General features: G+C 52.6%; 1 long non-coding RNA gene, 9 other non-coding genes and 1 pseudogene across 10 annotated transcripts; 4 read left to right on the top strand and 7 right to left on the bottom strand.

Moving 5' to 3' along the window:
- Window positions 1-326: 326 nt before the first annotated feature.
- LOC144269672 (U1 spliceosomal RNA) lies at window positions 327-490 on the bottom strand. The gene has a single exon (XR_013346984.1). It is a non-coding gene; the product is annotated as a U1 spliceosomal RNA (small nuclear RNA).
- Window positions 491-1861: 1371 nt separating this feature from the next.
- On the top strand, window positions 1862-1977 carry LOC144269690 (U5 spliceosomal RNA). The gene has a single exon (XR_013346997.1). It is a non-coding gene; the product is annotated as a U5 spliceosomal RNA (small nuclear RNA).
- A 3887-nt stretch (window positions 1978-5864) lies between these two features.
- On the top strand, window positions 5865-6028 carry LOC144269671 (U1 spliceosomal RNA). The gene has a single exon (XR_013346983.1). It is a non-coding gene; the product is annotated as a U1 spliceosomal RNA (small nuclear RNA).
- A 3276-nt stretch (window positions 6029-9304) lies between these two features.
- On the bottom strand, window positions 9305-9468 carry LOC144269670 (U1 spliceosomal RNA). The gene has a single exon (XR_013346982.1). It is a non-coding gene; the product is annotated as a U1 spliceosomal RNA (small nuclear RNA).
- A 3897-nt stretch (window positions 9469-13365) lies between these two features.
- On the bottom strand, window positions 13366-13481 carry LOC144269689 (U5 spliceosomal RNA). The gene has a single exon (XR_013346996.1). It is a non-coding gene; the product is annotated as a U5 spliceosomal RNA (small nuclear RNA).
- Window positions 13482-14851: 1370 nt separating this feature from the next.
- On the top strand, window positions 14852-15015 carry LOC144269659 (U1 spliceosomal RNA). The gene has a single exon (XR_013346972.1). It is a non-coding gene; the product is annotated as a U1 spliceosomal RNA (small nuclear RNA).
- Window positions 15016-16410: 1395 nt separating this feature from the next.
- LOC144269078 (uncharacterized) lies at window positions 16411-21145 on the top strand. Its single transcript, XR_013346886.1, has 3 exons — window positions 16411-17983; window positions 19068-19119; window positions 19263-21145. It is a non-coding gene; the product is annotated as an uncharacterized LOC144269078 (long non-coding RNA).
- On the bottom strand, window positions 19083-19285 carry LOC144269684 (U2 spliceosomal RNA; annotated as a pseudogene).
- Window positions 21146-21587: 442 nt separating the features above from the next.
- Window positions 21588-21780, bottom strand: LOC144269685 (U2 spliceosomal RNA). Its single transcript, XR_013346992.1, has one exon. It is a non-coding gene; the product is annotated as a U2 spliceosomal RNA (small nuclear RNA).
- Window positions 21781-22943: 1163 nt separating this feature from the next.
- On the bottom strand, window positions 22944-23059 carry LOC144269693 (U5 spliceosomal RNA). The gene has a single exon (XR_013347000.1). It is a non-coding gene; the product is annotated as a U5 spliceosomal RNA (small nuclear RNA).
- Window positions 23060-23797: 738 nt separating this feature from the next.
- On the bottom strand, window positions 23798-23913 carry LOC144269691 (U5 spliceosomal RNA). The gene has a single exon (XR_013346998.1). It is a non-coding gene; the product is annotated as a U5 spliceosomal RNA (small nuclear RNA).
- Window positions 23914-24700: the final 787 nt, after the last annotated feature.

Genomic DNA, 24700 nt, shown 5'->3' with positions numbered 1-24700 from the left:
AAAGAAGGCACTGGTCCTAGCCCCACAAAGACAAAGTAGAGAGAAGACCAGATGTAAAAGCCCAGGAAAAAACAGAAAAGCAACAAAGAAACCAGCAGCCTGACCCACCATTTGAAAGACAAAATCACTGAGCTATGCTCCAAAAAGCAAAAAAAGACCAAAGTAGATAAGTAATTATCCTTACTCAAAAGCAGAGCACAGATCTAACCTTTTCCAGAACAACTATCAAAAGGAATAAGTTAAAAAAAAACAAGACAAAACCGAAACAACAATGCAAAAAGCTTAAAGTATCATAGCTAAAAGCTTTTCTACTTTTGACCGATTGCCAGGGGAGAGCGCGAACGCAGTCCCCCACTACCACAAATTATGCAGTCGAGTTTCCCGCATTTGGGGAAATCGCAGGGGTCAGCACACCCGCAGTGCAATGGATGAGCCTCGCCCTGGGAAAACCACCTTCGTGATCATGGTGTCTCCCCTGCCAGGTAAGTATGAATAACGTCGCCCCGGCCGCCGCCCGCCCTCGCTCGCCCCGCACTCTCAACCCACGGTGGGGCCCGCCGCGACACGCCCGCCGGCCCCGCCCACGCCGGCCCCCACTGCCGCTACCTGCCCCGCGTGTCCCCGGGCCCAGCCTTCCCCCCGCCGAGCCCCGCCTGCCGAATTCGGGCCCGGCTCCGCAGCCAGCTCCCGCTCCCACAAGGCTCTGCTCGCACACACATCTGCATACGGGCTGCCGCGGCCCCGCCCCTCCCGCTGCCCAGCCCCGGCTCGCCCGCGCTCAGAGCCCCGCCGCCGGCCCCACCCTCACCAGGCGCCCGGGCCGAAGGGCCGCCCGGTCCCGGCCGGGGCCTCTGCGGGGCCCGCTCCCCCGGCGGCCGCGTCTCGTGCTGCAGCCAGCCCGGCTCGGAAGAGGCGGGGCCGACAGAGCTGCCCCCGGCTTCAGCAGCGCTCCCGTGTCCGGCCTGCCCGAGAGCCGGAGCCGGTCCCGTCCCAGGGATCCCGGAGCGCCGCGAGCAGCTCGTGTCGCGGACCCGCTTCTGCCGGGGGACGAGGGACGCCGCCTCCCGCGTCTCTCCCCCCACCAGGAGTCGGAGCCGCCCCGAGCGGCCTCCCCGGCCTGCTCTCGCGCCCGGCCCCCGGCCCTGCAGAAGGGCGGGGGCGGCCTCCGCGCCAGACCCGGGAAGGCCCCTCGGTCCCTCCCCGGCCCGCCCAGGGAGGCGGAGCGCGCAGGCGGGCGGCGCGGGGGGAAGCTGCTCCCGGGTCTCGGGGGGCTGCAGCTCAGCGAGCCCCCGGGCCCCGGCAGCGACTCGGCAGCAGAGACGGAGCAAGCGGCGGGCCCCCGGCCGGGCCCACCCCGGCTGGCGAGAGACGCTCCGGGGCGAGCCCGGCTCCTGCGGCCTCGCGAGGCGCCTGCCCTGGCTCCGGGTTCGAGCCTCCGAACCCAGCGGGGCGCCACGTGCCCTCGGGCTTCCCCGCCCGGCTCCGGGGTCCTCCGTGCGCCTGCGCGCCAGCGGGAGTGCCTGGGGAGACCGGCCGCCCCCGCCCGCCTCCGGCCCCGGCCCCCGGCAGCGCCACCTCCGGCCGGCAGGGGCAGCCCCGAGAAAAGCCTCGTTTGAGCGGCGAGGCGGGCCGGCGAGTCTGATTTGCATACCCACAGTGCATTGCGCTCAGTGAAGCCAGTCCCTGGTGAAGGGGATGGTTCTGCTCGCAGCGTGCTTGGTTCCGACGATCAAGCTCGGGATTGAAGCGGGCTCAATTCACTTTCCTGTAAAGGCGAGCGGTGTAGCGGGCTGTGAGCGTAGTCACCGTGAGGTGAGGAGAGAAGGCGGTTTCCCCGGCAGCGCCTCTGCCGGTGTTTGTCATACTCTGGTTTCTCTTCAGATCGTATAAATCTTTCGCCTTTTACTAAAGATTTCCGTGGAGAGGAACATTTATGAGTTTCTACCTAATTTTTTGAGGCTTCATTTCGGTGAAGCTGCTTCTTTTTGTGAAAAACAGACCAAGTGTTGCAGAGCGGTTGTTGTTTAGAGTAACGCTTTGTTAAGGGGTGGAGGGTTGTAATGTGTGATTGTTTCGCAGTTGTAAGTTCCCGGCTGCACGTTGAGGAACTGGGGAGGCCTGTTGGTTTGTTAAGATTGTTGTTAGACACAGCGTGATAGTTCTGGGGGGTCCTTGCGCAAAACAGACGTGGGGTTTGTTGGCAAGTAGCTGTTGGAACTGCTGCTCTGGCAAGTTCTATGTCTTTTCTCATTGCAGTTGGTGAATGTGCTAACACTTTTAAGCTTACAGGAGCACTGCTGGGAAGTTAAGAGGTTTTTTTCTTTGCTAACACTGCTGTTAAATACGCTGTACGATTTTTTTTTGGCTCCTGCTTGCTTGCCCAGACAATGTTTGTAAGGTGTTCTTTTATTAAACGTTTTTCTGACGGTTCATCAAGTGTTGTCTATTCTTTCCTGCGTCCCTTCATTTTCAGATTAAGGATTCAGGACATTAACCAATCCCCAATCACGGTTCTTTTCATGCACACTCTCTACCTTGATCTGCAGATTTTGTATGTTAATATTTCATGATAAAAAAGAGAGCACTCTTGTGTATGGTTGTTCTCTGATGTAAAGCAGAGAATTCACTTGCAACGAGTGGTATTCCCCCCCCCCCCACACACACACGTTTTTTCTGTATTTGTGGTAATTCATTCATCACTTTAGGTTTTTAACTCCGATTTGTAGCTAAGAAGATGTAAAAGGGAAACAGTCCTATTAAAATAATTGGTGTTTTTACTTTGTAGGTCCTAACGTCCTTTTGATTATTTTGCAGCAGATTTTCGTGCTGGAAGCCGGACATGACGGGCTCCTTATTTTGATGTAAAGTTCCCTGATTCGGTCAGCGCTAACTCGGGTCACCCTGGCTGCAAAGCCAAGTGCTTTAGCCCTGATGGTGGTTTTGGAGCCCGCTTACCAATATCCAGGTTTTTCTTTATATTGTCTAAATATTTTGCTTTTTACTAAACTTTTCTGTGGAAACAATATTTATAAATTTCTCCCCCCTTTTTTTTCCCCCAAGCTTTGTTTTGCTAAACCTGTTCCTTGGTGTGTACAGTAAAAGACAAAAGGTATTAGAGCGGATGTAACACGAGCTAAATCCTTTTGTTATAATTTCTATAATCGAAAGCGGTTGGGCTCTCTGTTAATTTTCTTACGGGGAAGTTAGAATGAACACGTTGATGTGGTTTTTCTTAGGGGGCTCTTTTTGCCTTCAGGCTCTAAGGAGTGTGTTTGAACAGACGAAGCACCCGCGTGCAATACCAGAATGGCCCCCTACGCGACTTTCCTCGGACGTGGGAGGATTGCACGCGGAGGCGTACTGTCAGCGCTCCCCAGCCGCACCCCGGTCTCCGCGGGCGGGTCAACGAGCTGTGCGGTGGCTGCAGGCTGGCGAAGCCCAGTCCCGGGGGGCGGCGGGGGCTGGGGACAAGCCGGCCGCTCTTCGCTGCCCCTGGGCGGGTGCCCTAGCCGTAGGGGGCGGGGCGCGATCCCCTGCAGGCTCCGAGCAATGGCCGGTCCGGCCCGACAGCTCGCCGGGGCGGCTCCGCGGCCCTTGCAGTTGCACCGGCCCTTTCCCGCGGGCACCCGGGAGTGGCCAGCACCCCAAGCCCGCCTGCACCGCCCGAGGCGCAGAGCCCGGCACCGGCAGGCTCCGGGCCCGGGGGCGTCTCCTGTGTGGCCCCGGGTAACCAATGCGCGGGGCCGCGCCCGGAGCAGCTGCGGGGACCCCGGGAGCCGCCGCCCCACCCAGAGCCGCGTTCCAGGAGCTGCAGCCGCAGCTCGGAGGCTCGGGCCCCCCTGCGCTCTCGGACCTACCTGTGAGGCTACTTTGAATGCCCAGAATGCATTGCGCACCGTCACCTGCTCCCCGCCCCGCGTCCCTGGTCCTTGGGCTGGGTTTGCTCCCAGGGATCCTGGTTCCAACGGTAAAACTCGGGCTTTATGCCGGCCAGTGCAACGGGCCGTACAAGGGGAAGGATTTACGGGCCGTCCGTGTAGCGCCCATGGGCTTTTATTGTGAAAAAAAAAAGAGCGTTGGTGATTCATTAATTGAAGTTGTGTTAATGGCTACATTGCTCAGAAATCTCTACTGGTTCTTTACATGTCACTTATCTCGAGAATTAACAAAAATACCGTTTACAATGTATTTAGAGCTCAGTGTGCTAGTGAGATGTTTTTCCAACAGGGGGCTATTTTGTGTTCCGAATTCATCTTGCTGTTTGGTTTCGTATGTTTTTAGTACTAGTGATTTGCTGAGACTTTGCATACTGTAGAAAATAACTTTCAGATATATATTCAAATCTCATGCTTTTCATGCATGATTACATTTCCAAAGGAAGGAATTAGAATAACTAATCCCCATGCCCTATGCACATAATTTAACTCAATCCCCACGTTTTCTGTGTTAATATTTAATGGTACAACAAGGGTATTCATATTGGCCTCTCGGGTTATTCTAGATGACCTTATGCAGCAGAGCTCACTGGCAACTAATTCTTTCACTCCCATGTTCTGCTATAGGAAGGCCAGCGTGGGTCAGACCAAGGGTCCACCTAGCCCAGTGGAGTGTACAGAACAGAACAATTTGGAGTGATCCACCCTCATCTGCCACTCCTGGTCTCTGTGGAGTCAGAGATTTAGGGCTTGCCTCAAGCATGGGATTGCATCACTGACCAACTTCACTAATAGCTCTCGAGGGACCTAGTCTCTATGAACTCATCTCATTCTCTGTGGAAGCCAGTGATACTTTTCGCCCTCACAACATACCATGGCAGGGAGTTCGGCACCTTCATTTTGTCAGGCGGGTCCCCCGCACCTTTACTGTATTGCGGGAAAGGGTGAATAACACTTCGCTCTTCGCTTTAGCCACATCATTCATGGTTTTATAGACCTCTCTCACGGTGGTTCTCAACCTTCTTATTTACCAGGGGCCCTCAAAATAAATACACGGCCCTGGGGATCCCCAGCAGAGGTGAAGCAGGGACGGGGCCACACGGGGTCACCTGCTCCCCCCCACACCCCGCTTATGGAGCGGGGCGGAGCAGTGGCGTGTCTCCTTGGCTAGCTGCTGCCCGCTCGTGGGGTCAGTGGCTGTGAGGCAACCCTTCCTGGTGGCAGGGGAGAGCTCTCTGCTGCCGGGAGACGGCCATCTTTTGTTGTGAGCCTCCTGCCCCCGGCAGCAAGCCAGGCAAACGGGCTCGGTGGCCCGAGGAGGTGGGTCAAGCCCAGGTTTCTCTTGGCGGCCGCCCAGTTGGGACCCGGGGCTGTAGCGTATCCCTCCTTCGTCATCTCCAGTCTAAACCGACCCGCCCTCCTAACCTCTGGAGTCTGGTCGCAGCCCTGGGAAGCTGCTGTTTCTGCTGGGGAGAGAGAGAAGCGACATGCAGCGTCTCTCCTCCCCCGGCAGCACGTGACGCAGCCGCCCGCCGGGGGGACCGGGCGGCCCTTGGGCCAGGGCGCCTGGTGGGGGAGGGGCCGGCCGCGGGGCTCTGAGCGCTGAAGTGTGGGGACTGGCCGGGGGAGAGCGCGAGGCCCGGGCCAGCAGGGGGAGGGGCCCGATCGGAGGGGCGTGGCCGCGGCAGCCCGTATGCAGATATGTGTGCGAGCAGAGCCTTGTGGGAGCGGGAGCTGGCTGCCGAGCCGGGCCCGAATTCGGCAGGCGGAGCTCGGCTGGGGGAAGGCTGGGCCCCGGGGACACGCGGGGCAGGTCGCGGCAGCGGGGGCCGGCGTGGGCGGGGCCGGCGGGCGTGTCGCGGCGGGCCCCACCGTGGGTTGAGAGTGCGGGGCGAGCGAGGGCGGGCGGCGGCCGGGGCTGCGTTATTCATACTTACCTGGCAGGGGAGACACCATGATCACGAAGGTGGTTTTCCCAGGGCGAGGCTCATCCATTGCACTGCGGGTGTGCTGACCCCTGCGATTTCCCCAAATGCGGGAAACTCGACTGCATAATTTGTGGTAGTGGGGGACTGCGTTCGCGCTCTCCCCTGGCAATCGGTCAAAGACAGAAAGAGGAGCAAAAGATGTGCTGTCGGCTGAGCAGCATGATGTCTGTTGTTTTTTTCCGAGTTCTCGCTGAGGTTGTGTTCTTCGCTGTTCCTGGGGGGTTTTCTGACTTCACTGTTCTGCAGCTTTCTCTAGGAAGGCTTAGCTCCTGTATCATGGCATAGCCCAAGGAAGTAGCTGCCTGGCTGCTTTTTTTCACGGCTTACAAGTGGCTCGCAAAACTCGAAAATTTTCGCTTACAACGCTCTGTGCTTTCTGCTGCTCTGTTAATCCGAAAACGAGAACTGAGAGGTAAGCTGTGCAGGGAACTCTTCCTCAACTTGCACTCCATTCCTTAAGGGCCTTTCGGGGTGTTTCATTTGATTGCCAAGGTTTATGGTATCTTTAATTAGTCATCTCTCCTAATGCAAAGATCCTACATTTCAGACCAAAGATAGATTGCCCAAAAGAGCTAAGAAACAGAAATGAAGCTGAGCACTAGGCTTTACATTTACATGAGCATCCGGAATCTGCTGGGAAATAAGCACACCGCACGGTCAACCTGTGTGTTAGGGGGCTTATTCCTTCACCCACTTACTTACCTGGTCCTTCTCACATGAACAGAGAGCAACAATGCCCAAAGTCTAAAGGTTTCAGAGTAACAGCCGTGTTAGTCTGTATTCGCAAAAAGAAAAGTAGTACTTGTGGCACCTTAGAGACTAACCAATTTATTTGAGCATGAGCTTTCGTGAGCTACAGCTCACTTCATCGGATGCATACCGTGGAAACTGCAGCAGACTTTATATATACACAGAGAATATGAAACAATACCTCCTCCCGCCCCACTGTCCTGCTGGTAATAGCTTATCTAAAGTCTAAAGGTGCAAACAATTCAATGTTTATTGGGGTGAACTTCCAGCCAGCATGATTCCAGTTTCCTTCCTTAGTGTCCCCCTTCCCAGCTCTGACACCACAGAGCCTTACCTGTGTCCCTGTTCCCATTCCCCTCCTTAGCAAAACATGATTCCCATTTCTCCACCCCCATTGCCTGTTCCCATTCCCCAGTGCCACCTTTTGTTCTAAGGGAGCTGTCTGACTGCTCTGCCTCTTGCTCTGCTTGCAGCTTTTTGCCTGTTCCTTCTTCGTGGGCTCTTTCTCCTCTGACAGGAGGATGGCCTGTCAAAAATGCCTGTCTCTCCTGGTCCCCTCATCCAACATGCAGGCTCATCTACTGCCCTGGGGCTGCTTTGGCTTTTGCTGTTTGTTCTTTTTCTTGGTGGCAACCCTGTCTGTGCTACCGAGAGTAGGCTAGCACAGCCCCATGGTGGAGGTGGTCTTTCCGTCACTTTAGGCCCACTGCCTCCCCGAATGCCCTTAGCCACCTTGGGGGTTAGGTCAGCATAACCGTATCGCCCAGGAGCGGGTTTTCCTTTTACACACCCGTGACGAATGGAGCTATTTTGACTTAACTATTCAGCGTGCACCAACCCTCAGGCCTGGTCTGCACAGGGAATGTAAGTCGCACTGATACAACAGTCTGCCTTTTGGGGAGGTGGGTGGTCTACGCCAACAAGAAAATCCCTCTCCAGGCCCCTTGTCCAGGAACAGTGCCCTTCCGTTTGGGGAGACTATGCTGGTTAAAAAAAGAGAACTAGTTTAACTGTATTTCTCTGTGACAAGGTTGACTTTGTGTCTCCTTGCTTCCCTTGTGTCTCCTTTTAGCAATTGTGTTCTGAAATCTTTAGGATTTTACTTCAGTTATGATGAAATCTTGCTGTAACTTTATTCTACTTTTGAATGACTAACTAGACATGAGCTTTTTTTGTGTGTTATTGGAAGATTGTTTAAAAATCTGGGATTCCACTTTCTGCTGCCTTTCAATTTCCTTTAAAAGCCCACTTAAAACCTCCACTTCCCACATAGCTATTTCAAACATACAGGCATCAGGCATCATACATAAGTTACTTACAGTTTCACTCAATACCAGTCCAGTTTCCTGTCTAACCACTGCACACATATGGTATTCCTTCCCTATCATGAGCTGATTCCCAACTTTTGTGCTCAGTACAGGAAAACGAGAATTGAGAGGTAAGCTGTGCCCTGGCAAGTTCATCGCTGCTGAAGGAAATCAGAAAATAAGGAGTCCCCCTGTTAGCACCCAAATCTGGTGTCTAGTCAGTCTGCTGGGAAATAAGCACTCCACTCCACTCCCCAAGGGGAAGAACCCCTGTTACCACTCAAGAGAGTTCCACAGTTGTAGAATATAGCTATTCAGGCTATACTCTAAGACTTTAGGTGTATTCTTATCACTTAGCTAGTTATAGAGGTATAACAGAAAGAATCAAAATCACTGTCTGCTGGTGTAAGAGGCTTCTCTTACTGTGACAGTCTGAGGCCCTGTTCTTACGCTAAGATCTCTGGCTAAGCAGCAGAGGCAGCCATAAGCTGGGAAGAGAACGGTCACATCCTCACATCCCAAACCAGTCACATTGAAATAAGGCAACATGGGGCTGTTAGAAAGGTGATCTGATCTATCACCTCCAGAGAAAGGGAAGAGCCTAGAAAATGTAAAAGGAAACTTAGTTTGATAGCATCCTGTCTGGCAAGAACTCACTTATCAATAGCTGGGATGTGAAATCCTCATTTCTGTGTTTGTTCTGTCATTGTAGTCCCCATTTCCCTATTGTTTGTCTGCATAATCTCTGTCTGGTTCTGTGATTGTTTCTCTTTGCTGTATAATGTATTACGCTGGGTGCAAACTAATTAAGGTGGTGGGATATAATTGGTTAAATAATCATGTTACAATATGTCAGCACTGGTTAGTTAAATGTTAGTAAAATGATTGGTTAAGGTATACCTAAGCAGAACTCAAGTTTTACTATATAGCCTGCAGTCAATCAGGAACTAAGGGAGGGAATTGGAACACCTCAAAAGGCCCTTAAGGAATGGAGTGCAAGTTGAGGAAGAGTTCCCTGCACAGCTTACCTCTCAGTTCTCGTTTTCGGATTAACAGAGTAGCAGAAAGCACAGAGCGTTGTAAGCGAAAATTTTCGAGTTTTGCAAGCCATGAAAAAAAGCAGCCAAGCAGCTACTTCCTTGGGCTATGCCATAATACAGGAGCTAAGCCTTCCTAGAGAAAGCTGCAGAACGGTGAAGTCAGAAAACCCCCCAGGAACAGCGAAGAACACAACCTCAGCGAGAACTCGGAAAAAAACAACAGACATCATGCTGCTCAGCCGACAGCACATCTTTTGCTCCTCTTTCTGTCTTTGACCGAGTGCCAGGGGAGAGCGCGAACGCAGTCCCCCACTACCACAAATTATGCAGTCGAGTTTCCCGCATTTGGGGAAATCGCAGGGGTCAGCACACCCGCAGTGCAATGGATGAGCCTCGCCCTGGGAAAACCACCTTCGTGATCATGGTGTCTCCCCTGCCAGGTAAGTATGAATAACGTCGCCCCGGCCGCCGCCCGCCCTCGCTCGCCCCGCACTCTCAACCCACGGTGGGGCCCGCCGCGACACGCCCGCCGGCCCCGCCCGCGCCGGCCCCCGCTGCCGCGACCTGCCCCGCGTGTCCCCGGGGCCCAGCCTTCCCCCAGCCGAGCCCCGCCTGCCGAATTCGGGCCCGGCTCGGCAGCCAGCTCCCGCTCCCACAAGGCTGTGCTCGCACACACATCTGCATACGGGCTGCCGCGGCCCCGCCCCTCCGATCGGGCCCCTCCCCCTGCTGGCTCGGACCTCGCGCTCTTCCCCGGCCAGTCCCCACACTTCAGCGCTCAGAGCCCCGCGGCCGGCCCCTCCCCCACCAGGCGCCCTGGCCCAAGGGCCGCCCGGTCCCCCCGGCGGGCGGGCGGGCGGCTGCGTCACGTGCTGCCGGGGGAGGAGAGACGCTGCATGTCGCTTCTCTCTCTCCCCAGCAGAAACAGCAGCTTCCCAGGGCTGCGACCAGACTCCAGAGGTGAGGAGGGCGGGTCGGTTTAGACTGGAGATGACGAAGGAGGGATACGCTACAGCCCCGGGTCCCAACTGGGCGGCCGCCAAGAGAAACCTGGGCTTGACCCACCTCCTCGGGCCACCGAGCCCGTTTGCCTGGCTTGCTGCCGGGGGCAGGAGGCTCACAACAAAAGATGGCCGTCTCCCGGCAGCAGAGAGCTCTCCCCTGCCACCAGGAAGGGTTGCCTCACAGCCACTGACCCCACGAGCGGGCAGCAGCTAGCCAAGGAGACACGCCACTGCTCCGCCCCGCTCCATAAGCGGGGTGTGGGGGGGAGCAGGTGACCCCGTGTGGCCCCGTCCCTGCTTCACCTCTGCTGGGGATCCCCAGGGCCGTGTATTTATTTTGAGGGCCCCTGGTAAATAAGAAGGTTGAGAACCACCGTGAGAGAGGTCTATAAAACCATGAATGATGTGGCTAAAGCGAAGAGCGAAGTGTTATTCACCCTTTCCCGCAATACAGTAAAGGTGCGGGGGACCCGCCTGACAAAATGAAGGTGCCGAACTCCCTGCCATGGTATGTTGTGAGGGCGAAAAGTATCACTGGCTTCCACAGAGAATGAGATGAGTTCATAGAGACTAGGTCCCTCGAGAGCTATTAGTGAAGTTGGTCAGTGATGCAATCCCATGCTTGAGGCAAGCCCTAAATCTCTGACTCCACAGAGACCAGGAGTGGCAGATGAGGGTGGATCACTCCAAATTGTTCTGTTCTGTACACTCCACTGGGCTAGGTGGACCCTTGGTCTGACCCACGCTGGCCTTCCTATAGCAGAACATGGGAGTGAAAGAATTAGTTGCCAGTGAGCTCTGCTGCATAAGGTCATCTAGAATAACCCGAGAGGCCAATATGAATACCCTTGTTGTACCATTAAATATTAACACAGAAAACGTGGGGATTGAGTTAAATTATGTGCATAGGGCATGGGGATTAGTTATTCTAATTCCTTCCTTTGGAAATGTAATCATGCATGAAAAGCATGAGATTTGAATATATATCTGAAAGTTATTTTCTACAGTATGCAAAGTCTCAGCAAATCACTAGTACTAAAAACATACGAAACCAAACAGCAAGATGAATTCGGAACACAAAATAGCCCCCTGTTGGAAAAACATCTCACTAGCACACTGAGCTCTAAATACATTGTAAACGGTATTTTTGTTAATTCTCGAGATAAGTGACATGTAAAGAACCAGTAGAGATTTCTGAGCAATGTAGCCATTAACACAACTTCAATTAATGAATCACCAACGCTCTTTTTTTTTTCACAATAAAAGCCCATGGGCGCTACACGGACGGCCCGTAAATCCTTCCCCTTGTACGGCCCGTTGCACTGGCCGGCATAAAGCCCGAGTTTTACCGTTGGAACCAGGATCCCTGGGAGCAAACCCAGCCCAAGGACCAGGGACGCGGGGCGGGGAGCAGGTGACGGTGCGCAATGCATTCTGGGCATTCAAAGTAGCCTCACAGGTAGGTCCGAGAGCGCAGGGGGGCCCGAGCCTCCGAGCTGCGGCTGCAGCTCCTGGAACGCGGCTCTGGGTGGGGCGGCGGCTCCCGCGGTCCCCGCAGCTGCTCCGGGCGCGGCCCCGCGCATTGGTTACCCGGGGCCACACAGGAGACGCCCCCGGGCCCGGAGCCTGCCGGTGCCGGGCTCTGCGCCTCGGGCGGTGCAGGCGGGCTTGGGGTGCTGGCCACTCCCGGGTGCCCGCGGGAAAGGGCCGGTGCAACTGCAAGGGCCGCGGAGCCGCCCCGGCGAGCTGTCGGGCCGGACCGGCCATTGCTCGGAGCCTGCAGGGGATCGCGCCCCGCCCCCTACGGCTAGGGCACCCGCCCAGGGGCAGCGAAGAGCGGCCGGCTTGTCCCCAGCCCCCGCCGCCCCCCGGGACTGGGCTTCGCCAGCCTGCAGCCACCGCACAGCTCGTTGACCCGCCCGCGGAGACCGGGGTGCGGCTGGGGAGCGCTGACAGTACGCCTCCGCGTGCAATCCTCCCACGTCCGAGGAAAGTCGCGTAGGGGGCCATTCTGGTATTGCATGCGGGTGCTTCGTCTGTTCAAACACACTCCTTACAGCCTGAAGGCAAAAAGAGCCCCCTAAGAAAAACCACATCAACGTGTTCATTCTAACTTCCCCGTAAGAAAATTAACAGAGAGCCCAACCGCTTTCGATTATAGAAATTATAACAAAAGGATTTAGCTCGTGTTACATCCGCTCTAATACCTTTTGTCTTTTACTGTACACACCAAGGAACAGGTTTAGCAAAACAAAGCTTGGGGGAAAAAAAAGGGGGGAGAAATTTATAAATATTGTTTCCACAGAAAAGTTTAGTAAAAAGCAAAATATTTAGACAATATAAAGAAAAACCTGGATATTGGCAAGCTGGCTCCAAAACCACCATCAGGGCTAAAGCACTTGGCTTTGCAGCCAGGGTGACCCGAGTTAGCGCTGACCGAATCAGGGAACTTTACATCAAAATAAGGAGCCCGTCATGTCCGGCTTCCAGCACGAAAATCTGCTGCAAAAAAAGCAAAAGGACATTAGGACCTACAAAGTAAAAACACCAATTATTTTAATAGGACTGTTTCCCTTTTACATCTTCTTAGCTACAAATCGGAGTTAAAAACCTAAAGTGATGAATGAATTACCACAAATACAGAAAAAACGTGTGTGTGTGTGGGGGGGGGGGGAATACCACTCGTTGCAAGTGAATTCTCTGCTTTACATCAGAGAACAACCATACACAAGAGTGCTCTCTTTTTTATCATGAAATATTAACATACAAAATCTGCAGATCAAGGTAGAGAGTGTGCATGAAAAGAACCGTGATTGGGGATTGGTTAATGTCCTGAATCCTTAATCTGAAAATGAAGGGACGCAGGAAAGAATAGACAACACTTGATGAACCGTCAGAAAAACGTTTAATAAAAGAACACCTTACAAACATTGTCTGGGCAAGCAAGCAGGAGCCAAAAAAAAATCGTACAGCGTATTTAACAGCAGTGTTAGCAAAGAAAAAAACCTCTTAACTTCCCAGCAGTGCTCCTGTAAGCTTAAAAGTGTTAGCACATTCACCAACTGCAATGAGAAAAGACATAGAACTTGCCAGAGCAGCAGTTCCAACAGCTACTTGCCAACAAACCCCACGTCTGTTTTGCGCAAGGACCCCCCAGAACTATCACGCTGTGTCTAACAACAATCTTAACAAACCAACAGGCCTCCCCAGTTCCTCAACGTGCAGCCGGGAACTTACAACTGCGAAACAATCACACATTACAACCCTCCACCCCTTAACAAAGCGTTACTCTAAACAATAACCGCTCTGCAACACTTGGTCTGTTTTTCACAAGAAGAGGCAGCTTCACCGAAATGAAGCCTCAAAAAATTAGGTAGAAACTCATAAATGTTCCTCTCCACGGAAATCTTTAGTAAAAGGCGAAAGATTTATACGATCTGAAGAGAAACCAGAGTATGACAAACACCGGCAGAGGCGCTGCCGGGGAAACCGCCTTCTCTCCTCACCTCACGGTGACTACGCTCACAGCCCGCTACACCGCTCGCCTTTACAGGAAAGTGAATTGAGCCCGCTTCAATCCCGAGCTTGATCGTCGGAACCAAGCACGCTGCGAGCAGAACCATCCCCTTCACCAGGGACTGGCTTCACTGAGCGCAATGCACTGTGGGTATGCAAATCAGACTCGCCGCCCGCCTCGCCGCTCAAACGAGGCTTTTCTCGGGGCTGCCCCTGCCGGCCGGAGGTGGCGCTGCCGACGGCCGGGGCCGGAGGCGGGCGGGGGCGGCCGGTCTCCCCAGGCACTCCCGCTGGCGCGCAGGCGCACGGAGGACCCCGGAGCCGGGCGGGGAAGCCCGAGGGCACGTGGCGCCCTGCTGGGTTCGGAGGCTCGAACCCGGAGCCAGGGCAGGCGCCTCGCGAGGCCGCAGGAGCCGGGCTCGCCCCGGAGCGTCTCTCGCCAGCCGGGGTGGGCCCGGCCGGGGGCCCGCCGCTTGCTCCGTCTCTGCTGCCGAGTCGCTGCCGGGGCCCGGGGGCTCGCTGAGCTGCAGCCCCCCGAGACCCGGGAGCAGCTTCCCCCCGCGCCGCCCGCCTGCGCGCTCCGCCTCCCTGGGCGGGCCGGGGAGGGACCGAGGGGCCTTCCCGGGTCTGGCGCGGAGGCCGCCCCCGCCCTTCTGCAGGGCCGGGGGCCGGGCGCGAGAGCAGGCCGGGGAGGCCGCTCGGGGCGGCTCCGACTCCTGGTGGGGGGAGAGACGCGGGAGGCGGCGTCCCTCGTCCCCCGGCAGAAGCGGGTCCGCGACACGAGCTGCTCGCGGCGCTCCGGGATCCCTGGGACGGGACCGGCTCCGGCTCTCGGGCAGGCCGGACACGGGAGCGCTGCTGAAGCCGGGGGCAGCTCTGTCGGCCCCGCCTCTTCCGAGCCGGGCTGGCTGCAGCACGAGACGCGGCCGCCGGGGGAGCGGGCCCCGCAGAGGCCCCGGCCGGGACCGGGCGGCCCTTCGGCCCGGGCGCCTGGTGAGGGTGGGGCCGGCGGCGGGGCTCTGAGCGCGGGCGAGCCGGGGCTGGGCAGCGGGAGGGGCGGGGCCGCGGCAGCCCGTATGCAGATGTGTGTGCGAGCAGAGCCTTGTGGGAGCGGGAGCTGGCTGCGGAGCCGGGCCCGAATTCGGCATTCGGGGCTCGGCGGGGAGAAGGCTGGCCCCGGGGACACGCGGGGCAGGTAGCGGCAGTGGGGGCCGGCGTGGGCGGGGCCGGCGGGCGTGTCGCGGCGGGCCCCACCGTGGGTTGAGAGTGCGGGGCGAGCGAGGGCGGGCGGCGGCCGGGGCGACGTTATTCATACTTACCTGGCAGGGGAGACACCATGATCACGAAGGTGGTTTTCCCAGGGCGAGGCTCATCCATTGCACTGCGGGTGTGCTGACCCCTGCGATTTCCCCAAATGCGGGAAACTCGACTGCATAATTTGTGGTAGTGGGGGACTGCGTTCGCGCTCTCCCCTGGCAATCGGTCAAAAGTAGAAAAGCTTTTAGCTATGATACTTCGAGCTTTTTGCATTGTTGTTTCGGTTTTGTCTTGTTTTTTTTTAACTTATTCCTTTTGATAGTTGTTCTGGAAAAGGTTAGATCTGTGCTCTGCTTTTGAGTAAGGATAATTACTTATCTACTTTGGTTTTTTTTTGCTTTTTGGAGCATAGCTCAGTGATTTTGTCTTTCAAATGGTGGGTCAGGCTGCTGGTTTCTTTGTTGCTTTTCTGTTTTTTCCTGGGCTTTTACATCTGGTCTTCTCTCTACTTTGTCTTTGTGGGGCTAGGACCAGTGCCTTCTTTTGTCCTAAGGGGAGCTGCTTGTTGGCTCTGCCGTTTGCTCTGCTTGCAGCTTTTTGCCTGTTGCTTGGGCTCTTCCTCCTCTGACAGGAGGATGGCCTGTCAAAAACGCCTGTCCCCTGGTCCCCTCCTCCAACCTGCAGGCTCTCCCCCTGCCCTGGGGTGCTTTGGCTTTTGCTCTCTGTTCTTTCTCTTGGTGGCAATCCTCTCTGTGCTAAGGAGACTAGGCTTCTTCCAATCTGCCCTGGAGGAAAATTCCTTCCCGACCCCAAATCTGGCGATCAGCTAAACCGTGAGCATATGGGCAAGATTCAACAGCCAGATACTACAGAAAATTCTTTAATGGATAGCTCAGATCCCTCCCCATCTAATATCCCATCACAGGCCATTGGGCCTATTTACCATGAATATTTAATTACCAGTACCATGTTATCCCATCATACCATCTCCTCCATAAACTTATTGAGTTTAATCTTAAAGCCAGATAGGTCTTTTTCCCCCCCAGCTTCCCTTGGAAGGCTATTTCAAAACTTCACTCCTCTGATGGTTAGAAACCTTTGTCTAATTTCTAGTCTAAATTTCCTGGTGGCCAGTTTATATCCATTTGTTCTTGTGTCCGCATTGGTACTGAGCTTAAATAATTCCTCTCCCTCTCTGGTATTTATCCCTCTGATATATTTATAGAGAGCAATCATATCTCCCCTCAACCTTCTTTTAGTTACGCTAAACAAGCCAAGCTCCTTGAGTCTCCTTTCATAAGACAAGTTTTCCATTCCTCGGATCATCCTAATAGGCCTTCTCTGTACCTGTTCCAGTTTGAATTCATCCTTCTTAAACATGGGAGACCAGAACGGCACACAGTATTCCAGGTGAGGTCTCACCAGTGCCTTGTATAACGGTACTCAAACCTCCTTATCCCTACTGGAAATACTCTCCTGATGCATCCCAAGACCGCATTAGCTTTTTTCATGGCCATATCACATTGGCGGCTCATAGTCATCCTATGATCAACCAATACTCCAAGGTCCTTTTCCTCCTCCGTTACTTCTAATTGATGTGTCCCTAGCTTATAACTAAATTTCTTGTTATTAATCCCTAAATGCATGACCTTACACTTCTCACTATTAAATTTCATCCTATTACTATTACTCCAGTTTACAAGGTCATCCAGATCCTCCTGTAGGATATCCCTGTCCTTCTCTAAATTGGCAATACTTCCCAGCTTTGTATCATCCGCAAACTTTATTAGCACACTCCCGCTTTTTCTGCCGAGGTCAGTAATAAAAAGATTAAATAAGATTGGTCCCAAAACTGATCCTTGAGGAACTCCACTGGTAACCTCCCTCCAGCCTGACAGTTCACCTTTCAGTAGGACCCGTTGTAGTCTCCCCTTTAACCAGTTCCTTATCCACCTTTCAGTGTTCCCATTGATCCCCATCTTATCCAATTTAACTAATAATTCCCCATGTGGCACGGTATCAAATGCCTTACTGAAATCTAGGTAAATTAGATCCACTGCGTTTCCTTTGTCTAAAACATCTGTTACTTTCTTAAAGAAGGAGATCAGGTTGGTTTGGCACGATCTACCTTTTGTAAAACCATGTTGTATTTGTCCCATTTACCATTGACTTCAGTGTCCTTAACTACCTTCCCCTTCAAAATTTTTTCCAAGACCTTGCATGCTACAGATGTCAAACTAACAGGCCTATAATTACCCGGATCACTTTTTTTCCCTTTCTTAAAAATAGGAACTATGTTAGCAATTCTCCAACCGTACGGTACAACCCCTGAGTTTACAGATTCATCAAAAATTCTTGCTAATGGGCTTGCAATTTCATGTGCCAATTCCTTTAATAATCTTGGATGAATATCATCTGGGCCCCCCGATTTAGTCCCATTAAGCTGTTTGAGTTTCACTTCTACCTCAAATATGATAATGTCTACCTCCATATCCTCATTCCCATTTGTCATGCTACCATTATCCCTAAGATCCTCTTTAGTCTTATTAAAGACTGAGGCAAAGTATTTGTTTAGATATTGGGCCATGCCTAGATTATCCTTGACCTCCACTCCATCCTCAGTGTTTGAGCTCTGGGGGAATGGAATAAAAATCCCTGTCAAGAAGAAACTGTTGTCCCTATGCTGCTTGGACTTCAGGGAGAGGGCACGCCTTCTAAGCGTCAGCAAGGGATCCCGGCTGTCTGGCTAGGGTTAGCCCTCAGGGACACACAGGGCTTGTGTGTTACAGCAGCTTCTACTGCTTTTTGAAACTTCAGACTGTAACTCCTTTGTGTGTATGTTTCCCTGCTTTAACCTGGTAAATAAGTGTCTTCTTTCTTTTCCTAGTTAGTAAAGATTTAGCTAGTTTAGTATGGGATTGGCCACGAACGTTGTCTTCACTGTGAGATCTGAGGTGCAATTGACCTGGCTGAGTGACCGGTCCGAGTGACCAGAATATTGTTATGGTTTTTGGTGCAAAGGACCATCTGTCACAAAGGCAGGCTCACCTAGTGCCTGAGGAGTTCACACTTGATACTTGGTTGGTGACATCGAAATGTTGAAGACACAACCGTGAGGAGCCCCGCTGTCTGCCAGCCCCGGGCACCCAGGCTCCTGTTCTCTGGGGCTCTGGCTGCACTGGAAAGGTAAGTTTCTAGCTTCCCTCGTTCAGAAACCGGAAGGGAAATAAAGAGGACCCACGTTACCTTTCTTTTTTTTTTAAAAGCATCCTCATGATTTTTAAGCCAATCTCGTGATTTTGGGCCATCTGACTCATGATTTTCCAATGGTGAGGGTGACAACACTGAGAAGTTAAGGATTCTTTATTTAGTGATTTAGTATATCACTCGCCGCTCCTGGACGTGAGGTTCTTTGTCTTGCCAGAGGATTGTTTAAGAAGCTGGGATCCTTCTTCGTAGGACGGGGTAGCATAATTTTGGCAATTAATTGATCTTTGACTGTTAGCGGTAGATACACCCGACGGCCTGTGATGGGATGTTAGATGGGGTGGGATCTGACTTACTGCAGAGAATTCTTTCCTGGGTGTCTGGCTGGTGAGTCTTGCCCACATGCTCAGGGTTTAGCTGATGGCCATATTTGGGGTCAGGAAGGAATTTTCCTCCAGGGCAGATTGGCAGTGTTATGCAGAAAAAACTACACAGGATCCTTTCAGGCTGCCCTTACCCTGCCCTTCCGCCCTAGTGCTGAGCCTCTGCAATGCCCCAAACCCTTCATCCCCAGCCAGAGCCCTCATCCTCTGCACCCTAATTCTCTGCCCCAGCCCTGAGCCCCCTCCCACAACCCAAACCTCTCATCCTCAGCCCCACAGCCCTCACCCCTGCACCCCCTCCTATCCCCAAACTCCCTCCCAGAGCCTGCAGCCCCTCACCCCCTCCTACACCCCCCCCCCCCAGTCCACAGCCTGCACCCAAATTCCGTCCCAGAGCCTGCACCCTGCACCCTAATCCCCAGCCCAGGTTCTTCACCCCAGACCTCCTCCCCCCACCCAAACTCCCTCCCAGAGCCTTAGTTGGGATGGGCGGTATGGAGTTTGTGGGGGCGGGTTCTGAGCACCACCAACATTTCTCCAAAACACTCCCAAGAAACTGTAACAATATTTTGTCATAAAGAAACCAAAGCGCTCGAGATTTCAGATTTTTCAATTACTTCAAAAAAACCTGCTTTCAAGAAGCATTGTCACAGTTAAACTTTTTCTGCTTTTCTAACTAGAAGATTCTCTCCAAAAGGAGATGCACCGTTCCTGGAGGCACTGCAATACCAGGTCAATACATGGGGTGGACAGAGCACGCTCCTATTCCATCCCCCTGTTTCAAAAATCAATTTAATATACAGTCCCCAAATAAAGGACTGGGCAGATATTAAATTAAGAACAGATATAACTTAGATAATACTTTTACCTCACAGTCCAAGAGACACAGACAAGGTTTTCATCTTGAGGCCAAAAGACCAAAAACGTCAAGACACTTGATCACGGCCTTTGATCGGCCAAGAGACTGCCGACACTTGGCCATCGCTCCAAGGAGCCAAGAAGCAATGCTGATACTCTGCGACGCACGCACACCCCTGCCCACACCGATTTCTACCTCACCCTGACGAGCTCCCAGACACGCAACCAACACCATAACTAGGTCACTCTAAGTGAGGATCACTTCCTCGAAATGACTCCAGTGGAAGAATTCAAAGGAAGAATTCACAGATTACAACCCCCCAAATTTACCAAAGCGTTAGTCTAAATGGCAACGGCAACGCACAATTCTGTTCAAAGACAGACAAGTCTTGCAGCCGCATTCCTCTCGCTGGTTTCCCTGTACACCCCTAAGTTGCATAAACCCACCCATGGACCCTGTGACTAGCAATCTCTCCCTGTTAACTCGTACAGTAAAACAGGGCAAAGAAAGCCTATACAAGTTGTCACGGAGTCCCCGGGCGATGCTCTGGAACTGCTCCCCATGAAGCCAGGCTGGACTCTGGGGTCGTCTCCTTTCTATGAGCAGCCTGTCCGCAGGACACAAAGCTCACACAACTTCCACCTTCCTGGTTCTGACCTCGGAGCATTCAGCATCCTCTGCCCCTCTGTGCGCTTCCCACAGCGAGTCCGCTCAGGCGGGGTCCTGGGGAAGCCAGAGGGTCCTGCACCCCTACTTCGCAGTCAGATGTGACTCTCAGCCAGCCAGTAAAACAGGTTTATTAGACGACAGGATCATGGTCTAACACAGAGTTTGTAGGTGCAAAGAACTGGACCCCTCAGCTGGGTCCATTTTGGGGGGCAGTGAGCCAGACAACCACGTCTGCACTTCACTCCATGTCCCAGCCAGCCCCAAACTGAAAACTCCCTCCAGCCCCTCTCCCCTGGGCTTTGTTCCTTTCCCGGGCCAGGAGGTCACCTGATTCCTTTGTTCTCCAACACTTTAGCTCTCACCTTGCAGGAGGGAAGGGCCCAGGCCATCAGTGGCCAGGAAACAGGGTGTCGGCCATCCTCTGTGTCCAGACCCCTGCACGCTATTCAGAGGAAACATTAAGGACAGTCCCCCTTCGTCACACAAGCGCTATACTGTACCTCAGCCCCATTACAAAAGGGATAGAGAATAAGACTGAGAATATCATATTGCCCTTATATAAATCTATCGTACGCCCACATCTTGAATACTGCATACAGATGTGATCCCCTCATCTCACAAAAGATATACTGGCATTAGAAAAGGTGCAGAAAGGGCAACTAAAATGATTAGGGGGTTGGAACAAGTCCCATATGAGGAGAGATTAAAGAGGCTAGGACTTTTCAGCTTGGAAAAGAGGAGACTAAGGGGGGATATGATAGAGGTCAATAAAATCATGAGTGGTGTGGAGAAAATGAATAAGGAAAAGTTATTTACTTGTTCCCCTAATATAAGAACTAGGGACCACCAAATGAAATTAATGGGCAGCAGGTTTAAAGGAAGTTCTTCACACAGTCAACCTGTGGAACTCCTTGCCTGAGGAGATTGTGAAAGCTAGGACTATAACAGGGTTTAAAAGAGAACTGGATAAATTCATGGAGGCTAAGTCCATTAATGGCTATTAGTCAGGATGGGTAAGGAACGGTGTCCCTAGCCTCTGTTTGTCAGAGGGTGGAGATGGATGGCAGGAGAGAGATCACTGGTCATTACCAATGCTCTTTTCTGCTCCTTCCCAGAGAACTATCTCAAACATACAGTCAATCGCATCCAATCAATTCCTTGGCATTGCAGATCCTCGGGCATTGGTGCCCCTCAGTCCCTCTGAGGTGATCAGATGGTTCCTTCTGGCCTTAAACGCTATGCACAACCTTTCTCCTCTTCTGTTCCTATGAAGTACCCCTCGTCTGGGCAAAACATTTACAGAGACTGTTTCCTAAGTTAAAACAGTGGTGTTTTCCCAGCGGGAAAAGGATGGAAAATTTCTCCGGTGGGGAGATGGGGGAAAGAAGGCTCCAAACCATGCACTCACTTGTGGAAGGAATACTAAGGAGAGTGGTTTATGAACCTACACAGAATAGCCTAAGAAAGCAGCTCTTTAACTGACCGACAAACAATGACAAAGGAAAATCTGCAAGAGCAGTCTTTCAACTCAGAGGCCTAATAATAAGATGTTACTAATAACTAACCAAAGAGTTACAAATTACTCAAAACCATACTCTTAGTACAAACCAAATGTTAACACAGACAACGACGCGTTTCTTTGCTGCTCTTCGACCATGATATTCTCCCCGTAGGGAGGTCCACCGTTCCTGTGGGTTCAGTACTGCAATAACAGGGTGATGTGTGCAGTGGATGGAGCAAGCTGCTATTCCATCTCCCTATTCCAAAAGTCAGTTTCATATATAGTTCTCAGATAGAGGACCTATCAGTTATTAAAGCGATAAGAAGAGATTTAAAATTTTTATTCAAGCTGCATTTAAAATGATTTAAAATACAGGTGAACAAAAACCCACAGACTCTAGTAAGGTACGAAGGCACCGGAGCCAGGTTTATTGTCAAACAAAGCACAGTAATAGTTCCCTATAGACTCTAAAGTGATCGCTCTCCTTACAATGTGTATGATAACCAAGGTGGGCCATTTCCAGCACAAATCCAGGGTTTAACAAGAACGTCTGAGGAAGGGGGGGTGGGTTAGGAAAACAAGGGGAAATAGGCTTGAATTGAGACTGGGAGTGGCTAAGTCATTATGCAAGGTAACCTAAGTTAATTGTATCCAATTTGCAAATGAATTCCAATTCAGCAGTCTCTCGCTGGAGTCTGGATTTGAAGGTTTTCTGTTGTAATATCGCAACTTTAATGCCTGTAATCGCGTGACCAGAGAGATTGAAGTGTTCTCCGACTGGTTTATGAATGTTATAATTCTTGACATCTGATTTGTGTCCATTTATTCTTTTACGTAGAGACTGTCCAGTTTGACCAATGTACATGGCAGAGGGGCATTGCTGGCACATGATGGCATATATCACATTGGTAGATGTGCAGGTGAATGAGCCTCTGATAGTGTGGCTGATGTTATTCGGCTCTGTGATGGTGTCCCCTGAATAGATATGTGGGCACAGTTGGCAACGGGCTTTGTTGCAAGGATAGGTTCCTGGGTTAGTGGTTCTGTTGTGTGGTATGTGGTTGCTGGTGAGTATTCGCTTCAGGTTGGGGGGCTGTCTGTAGGCAAGGACTGGCCTGTCTCCCAGATAGGCCAATATAAATATCCTTTTTGTGCCATTAAATATTAACACAGAAAACATGGGGATGAGTTATTCTAATTCCTTTGTTTGGGAATAAAATCATGCATGAGAAAAATTAAACTTGAAAATAGTGCATATCTGAAATTTATTTTCTACATTATGCAAACCTTGTCTTAGGAAATCACTCATACCAAAAACATATGAAACCAAACAGCTAGGTGAATGCAGATCACCCACTAGGCCCCTGCTGGAAAAACATCTCACTGACACATCGAGCTCTAAAGATGTTGTAAACACTATTTTTTAAAGCACTGGTTTTCTTTTTACAATAGGAGCTTTAGCCATCAAGAGACGTTCAAGTAGCAAAGTCCAACCACAATTCTGCTTTTTACACAACAATAGGGAACAGCCTCACCGAAATGAAGCCTCAAAAAATTGGGTAGAAACTCATAAATGTTCCTCTCCACGGAAATCTTTAGTAAAAGGCAAAAGATTTATAAGAGCTGAAGAGAAACCAGAGTATCCAAGATACTCTGCAGAGGTGCTGCCGGGGCAACCACAAATATAGAAAACAGTGTGGGGAAAATACCAGTAGTTGCAAGCGACTTCTCTGGGTTACATCCTTTAGAACAACCATACTCACTACTACGAGTGCTCTCTTTGTTATCATGAAATATTAACATACAAAATCTGCAGATCAAGGTAGAGAGTGTGCATAAAAAGAACCACGACTGGGGACTGGTTAATGTCCTGAATCCTTAATCTGAAAATGAAGGGACGTAGGAAAGAATAGACAACACTTGATGAAAAACGTCAGAAAAACGTTTAATAAAAGAACACCTTACAAACATTGTCTGGGCAAGCAAGCAGGAGCCAAAAAAAAATCGTACAGCGTATCTAACAGCAGTGTTAGCAAAGAAAAAAACCTCTTAACTTCCCAGCAGTGCTCCTGTAAGCTTAAAAGTGTTAGCACATTCACCAACTGCAATGAGAAAAGACATAGAACTTGCCAGAGCAGCAGTTCCAACAGCTACTTGCCAACAAACCCCACGTCTGTTTTGCGCAAGGACCCCCCAGAACTATCACGCTGTGTCTAACAACAATCTTAACAAACCAACAGGCCTCCCCAGTTCCTCAACGTGCGGCCGGGAACTTACAACTGCGAAACAATCACACATTACAACCCTCCACCCCTTAACAAAGCGTTACTCTAAACAATAACCGCTCTGCAACACTTGGTCTGTTTTTCACAAGAAGAGGCAGCTTCACCGAAATGAAGCCTCAAAAAATTGGGTAGAAACTCATAAATGTTCCTCTCCACGGAAATCTTTAGTAAAAGGCGAAAGATTTATACGATCTGAAGAGAAACCAGAGTATGACAAACACCGGCAGAGGCGCTGCCGGGGAAACCGCCTTCTCTCCTCACCTCACGGTGACTACGCTCACAGCCCGCTACACCGCTCGCCTTTACAGGAAAGTGAATTGAGCCCGCTTCAATCCCGAGCTTGATCGTCGGAACCGGGCACGCTGCGAGCAGAACCATCCCCTTCACCAGGGACTGGCTTCACTGAGCGCAATGCACTGTGGGTATGCAAATCAGACTCGCCGGCCGCCTCGCCGCTCAAACGAGGCTTTTCTCGGGGCTGCCCCTGCCGGCCGGAGGTGGCGCTGCCGGGGGCCGGGGCCGGAGGCGGGCGGGGGCGGCCGGTCTCCCCAGGCACTCCCGCTGGCGCGCAGGCGCACGGAGGACCCCGGAGCCGGGCGGGGAAGCCCGAGGGCACGTGGCGCCCCGCTGGGTTCGGAGGCTCGAACCCGGAGCCAGGGCAGGCGCCTCGCGAGGCCGCAGGAGCCGGGCTCGCCCCGGAGCGTCTCTCGCCAGCCGGGGTGGGCCCGGCCGGGGGCCCGCCGCTTGCTCCGTCTCTGCTGCCGAGTCGCTGCCGGGGCCCGGGGGCTCGCTGAGCTGCAGCCCCCCGAGACCCGGGAGCAGCTTCCCCCCGCGCCGCCCGCCTGCGCGCTCCGCCTCCCTGGGCGGGCCGGGGAGGGACCGAGGGGCCTTCCCGGGTCTGGCGCGGAGGCCGCCCCCGCCCTTCTGCAGGGCCGGGGGCCGGGCGCGAGAGCAGGCCGGGGAGGCCGCTCGGGGCGGCTCCGACTCCTGGTGGGGGGA

Source organism: Eretmochelys imbricata, chromosome 8 (assembly GCF_965152235.1).
Source record: "Eretmochelys imbricata isolate rEreImb1 chromosome 8, rEreImb1.hap1, whole genome shotgun sequence".
NCBI classification, from domain to species: Eukaryota; Metazoa; Chordata; order Testudines; family Cheloniidae; genus Eretmochelys; species Eretmochelys imbricata.
This window is presented reverse-complemented; position numbering and strand designations above follow the sequence as displayed.